This window comes from Anomaloglossus baeobatrachus, chromosome 6 (genome assembly GCF_048569485.1).
Source record: "Anomaloglossus baeobatrachus isolate aAnoBae1 chromosome 6, aAnoBae1.hap1, whole genome shotgun sequence".
Taxonomy (NCBI): domain Eukaryota; kingdom Metazoa; phylum Chordata; class Amphibia; order Anura; family Aromobatidae; genus Anomaloglossus; species Anomaloglossus baeobatrachus.
The window spans coordinates 522,029,560-522,034,948 of NC_134358.1; the positions used below are offsets into that span (position 1 = coordinate 522,029,560).

The following is a 5,389-nucleotide window of genomic DNA, read 5'->3' on the forward strand; positions in this document are numbered from 1 at the left end:
CATATAAAATGCTGTGTAATGCTAAGTGTAGTTCCTTCATGTAACAATCAGTGTGCTATATTACATGTACCTCCTTCTATAGAAGAAGCAGATACCAACAAAGCTTCAGTGAGCTACATATCCACTAATATAAATTGTTTAAACCACAGAAACTTCGTTCATTAGATCCAATTAAATACCTGTGTATTGATATCTTTCAGACTGTGGACGTGTCTCCAGCCACCAACGCGCGTTTCGTTTCCTTCATCAGAGGACTTGTGTATCAGATCATAGGCGGCTATTTATATACTTTGTGGCTCAGCGGATCAGCTGTAAAATGTACTGATTACTGACGGCATGCCTGGATGGACATATTGTGAGTAAGCGTGCTACTGTGAATTAATGTGCATATAACGTGTGAATGTGTGCCATGAATAGGTGATAAATGATATATGTATAATGCCCCCCCGCAAAAAAAAAAAATAAAATAAATATATATATATATATATATATATATACAGTCAGGGCCAGAAATATTTGGACAGTGACACAAGTTTTGTTATTTTAGCTGTTTACAAAAACATGTTCAGAAATACAATTATATATATAATATGGGCTGAAAGTGCACACTCACAGCTGCAATATGAGAGTTTTCACATCCAAATCGGAGAAAGGGTTTAGGAATCATAGCTCTGTAATGCATAGCCTCCTCTTTTTCAAGGGACCAAAAGTAATTGGACAAGGGATTCTAAGGGCTGCAATTAACTCTGAAGGCGTCTCCCTCGTTAACCTGTAATCAATGAAGTAGTTAAAAGGTCTGGGGTTGATTACAGGTGTGTGGTTTTGCATTTGGAAGCTGTTGCTGTGACCAGACAACATGCGGTCTAAGGAACTCTCAATTGAGGTGAAGCAGAACATCCTGAGGCTGAAAAAAAAGAAAAAATCCATCAGAGAGATAGCAGACATGCTTGGAGTAGCAAAATCAACAGTCGGGTACATTCTGAGAAAAAAGGAATTGACTGGTGAGCTTGGGAACTCAAAAAGGCCTGGGCGTCCACGGATGACAACAGTGGTGGATGATCGCCGCATACCTTCTTTGGTGAAGAAGAACCCGTTCACAACATCAACTGAAGTCCAGAACACTCTCAGTGAAGTAGGTGTATCTGTCTCTAAGTCAACAGTAAAGAGAAGACTCCATGAAAGTAAATACAAAGGGTTCACATCTAGATGCAAACCATTCATCAATTCCAAAAATAGACAGGCCAGAGTTAAATTTGCTGAAAAACACCTCATGAAGCCAGCTCAGTTCTGGAAAAGTATTCTATGGACAGATGAGACAAAGATCAACCTGTACCAGAATGATGGGAAGAAAAAAGTTTGGAGAAGAAAGGGAACGGCACATGATCCAAGGCACACCACATCCTCTGTAAAACATGGTGGAGGCAACGTGATGGCATGGGCATGCATGGCTTTCAATGGCACTGGGTCACTTGTATTTATTGATGATATAACAGCAGACAAGAGTAGCCGGATGAATTCTGAAGTGTACCGGGATATACTTTCAGCCCAGATTCAGCCAAATGCTGCAAAGTTGATCGGACGGCGCTTCATAGTACAGATGGACAATGACCCCAAGCATACAGCCAAAGCTACCCAGGAATTCATGAGTGCAAAAAAGTGGAACATTCTGCAATGGCCAAGTCAATCACCAGATCTTAACCCAATTGAGCATGCATTTCACTTGCTCAAATCCAGACTTAAGACGGAAAGACCCACAAACAAGCAAGACCTGAAGGCTGCGGCTGTAAAGGCCTGGCAAAGCATTAAGAAGGAGGAAACCCAGCGTTTGGTGATGTCCATGGGTTCCAGACTTAAGGCAGTGATTGCCTCCAAAGGATTCGCAACAAAATATTGAAAATAAAAATATTTTGTTTGGGTTTGGTTTATTTGTCCAATTACTTTTGACCTCCTATAATGTGGAGTGTTTGTAAAGAAATGTGTACAATTCCTACAATTTCTATCAGATATTTTTGTTCAAACCTTCAAATTAAACGTTACAATCTGCACTTGAATTCTGTTGTAGAGGTTTCATTTCAAATCCAATGTGGTGGCATGCAGAGCCCAACTCGCGAAAATTGTGTCACTGTCCAAATATTTCTGGACCTAACTGTATATATATATATATATATATATATCTGTATATATATATATATATATATATATATATATATATATATATATATATATATATAACAATAAGATGAATAACATGAGGGGACTTGTTACTTCATAACATATGAACATACCAGTATGAAGTAATATACAATCGAAAAATATAAAATAAATGTGATATGTTTTAAAAGTGATATACTGTAGCTTTATATAATGGGGGGGTGAAAGGGAACCTTGTTAATCCATTGCAACCAGTGCCTAACTCTTGGACTTAATAACATATACTGTATATCTTAGCAAAAAACATGTCCACTGTTCCACTACATAGAAAATAATCACTTATAGGGCTCATGTCCACTTGCAATTTTCATGTGCGAGTGCGATCCAATAAAAAATCGGATTGCACCAGTGTTAATCTATGGTGCTGTGTCCTTTTGCTATTTTTTTCTCATCTCGAATCGTGCTCACAGTGCAATCACAGCATTCTGCGTTTTGCACCGAGTCTCAGCTCACGCACCCCCCACATTGCACTGCACTTGCATGTTATGTGACTGCAGTGCAATGTACGCATAGACAGACAACAGAGGAGATGGGAGAAAGTGCTCCCTCCCTCTTCTCCGCTCCTGGGATGCGATTGCTGAGCTCGCAGCAGAGGGTCATTAGCATATCGCTTCTGATGCTCTCTCATCGGACGCTGTACGCAAGTGGATATGAGCCCATAGCCGCACTCTGGGATACTCAAAAGTTAGTGGATGAAATTAAAGTCCTTATTCTTTCTTGTAACTTCTTTTTTGTTTTGTATTTCGGGTATCCTGAAGCCGACCGCAGCTACTTTCTCAGGAACGCAGAGGACCTTCTCCAACATCAAAGATGTCACAACCGTTAAGTACTGTTTATTAAATATGTAACTGATAAACAGAACAAACATAAAAACAATTAAAAACTGCCAAAAACTTAAATGAATACTTTTAAAAAACTATAAGATCACAAAAATGCAGTAAAACAAACATTTTCGTTGAGATGTACCGGTGTGACAGCGTTCAGCCGATAAGTACATTTACGCTCTACCTGCACCAATTTTCTATGTAGATTCCTCCCTTCTCCCCCATTGTTACCATATCTATAACTTTTACTTGGAGGAGTTTAGAGTCACAAGTACGTCATAGGTTAGGAAGGCATCGACTTCCATGATGAACAGGGAACATCAAGTGTCGGGAAGAGGTTAAAGTCAGAGCCTTGTTCAGCTGCTCTTCTTCTTATTCTATTTTCGTGTCTATGATCTCAGCCTGGTTCATCGTGTCCATGTGTGACGCTCAAGATTCTCCACTTTGTGCCCAAAGCTGTTTCATCTCAGATTTTATGTCCACAAGTTCAGCCATGACAGGACACGGTGCCCGCAGGAGGGTCTATGGAGAAAATGTATCTGATCTTTACATAATATGAGCATTTATACATTCCCAGATTTACATTCCTTATAGACCAATTCCACCTTCCAATTAAAGTCATTATCTGAAAGGACAGATTATATGTAAACCCAAAATCAATTTACATAGCCATTTATTGTAAAGGTAATATCATCACATGAACATAAGTAAAGCCACGGAAGTGGGAATGGCAATTATGTCATTCCGTAATTTCACAAAATCAGATCCCGATCTGTAAGATTAAGACTTTCCATGGAATGAAGTTCCCAATTTTAGAGGACAGGACGTGCTCCTGTCATTTACTTTATATTTATGCCTCCTGCATGCGGCCATGATACGCTCATGTGAGGTGACTCTCAGTGATTAGAGTACTTCTGTTTTCGTCCAGTTTACTATCACGATGGGACGTGGGGCTCATTCCTCACTTTGCTTTAGGACCCTATGAATGTGAGTTATTCCCAGCATTATCTGTAGGCACAGCTGACCGCCGCTCATATACACTGCTGTATCATTCTGTGCTCACAAAGTATGAGATGACAAATGATAAGACAATTCCCTCTGCCTGATGTATGTATTGTTACTGAGGCCAGTGTACACCTGACAATGCTCATTTTTTTCCCTTTTTTTCACCATCAGACACAAATCAGAGAGTAATGGGCCATTATTGGAAGAGAGGAGAACAGCTCTACATACTACTATCCTACACCCAATACAGAGGGAAGATGGAGTAACCGAGCCGATACCAGACCATGTGCACAGGGAGTCACTAACCCAGATGGTTTCCATTACCAATATTGTGCATGGTTCTGTTAATTTGCAAGGAAAGTGATGCAGGAAAGCTGAATGTGCACAGAGTAATCACAGTATCGAAACTTAGACAAAAACCGTCTCAAGCAGTAATATAACATATTTCTCTTTTCATTAACAAATCTGTCTGATTGCAATTACAAGCTGGAACCAGCAAGCGTGTTGCCCCCTTGTGAGTAAAATTTTTGAACTATCCTGGTTATATACACAGTATAAATATATATATATATATATATATATATATATATATATATATATATATATATATATATATATATATATATATATATATACAGTGCCTACACGTAGTATTCAACCCCCTGCAGATTTAGCAGCTTTACACATTCGGAAGTAACTTGGCATTGTGACATTTGGACTGTAGATCAGCCTGGAAGTGTGAAATGCACTGCAGCAAAGATGAATGTTATTTCTTTTTTTTTTTTTTTTAAATTGTGAAAAGTTTATTCAGAGGGTCATTTATTATTCAACCCCTCAAACCACCAGAATTCTGTTTGGTTCCCCTAAAGTATTAAGAAGTATTTCAAGCACAAAGAACAATGAGCTTCACATGTTTGGATAAATTATCTCTTTTTCCAGCCTTTTCTGACTAATTAAGACCCTCTCCAAACTTGTGAACAGCACTCATACTTGGTCAACATGGGAAAGACAAAGGAGCATTCCAAGGCCATCAGAGACAAGATCGTGGAGGGTCACAAGGCTGGCAAGGGGTACAAAACCCTTTCCAAGGAGTTGGGCCTACCTGTCTCCACTGTTGGGAGCATCATCCGGAAGTGGAAGGCTTATGGAACTACTGTTAGCCTTCCACGGCCTGGACAGCCTTTGAAAGTTTCCACCCATGCCGAGGCCAGGCTTGTCCGAAGAGTCAAGGCTAACCCAAGGACAACAAGGAAGGAGCTCCGGGAAGATCTCATGGCAGTGGGGACATTGGTTTCAGTCAATACCATAAGTAACGTACTCCACCGCAATGGTCTCCGTTCCAGACGAGC

The 5,389-nt window shown here is 39.8% G+C and overlaps 1 long non-coding RNA gene across 1 annotated transcript; it reads left to right on the plus strand.

The window, feature by feature from the left end:
• Positions 1-214: 214 nt before the first annotated feature.
• On the plus strand, positions 215-4,294 carry LOC142244535 (uncharacterized). The gene is made up of 3 exons (XR_012724577.1): positions 215-355; positions 2,970-3,032; positions 4,212-4,294. It is a non-coding gene; the product is annotated as an uncharacterized LOC142244535 (long non-coding RNA).
• Positions 4,295-5,389: the final 1,095 nt, after the last annotated feature.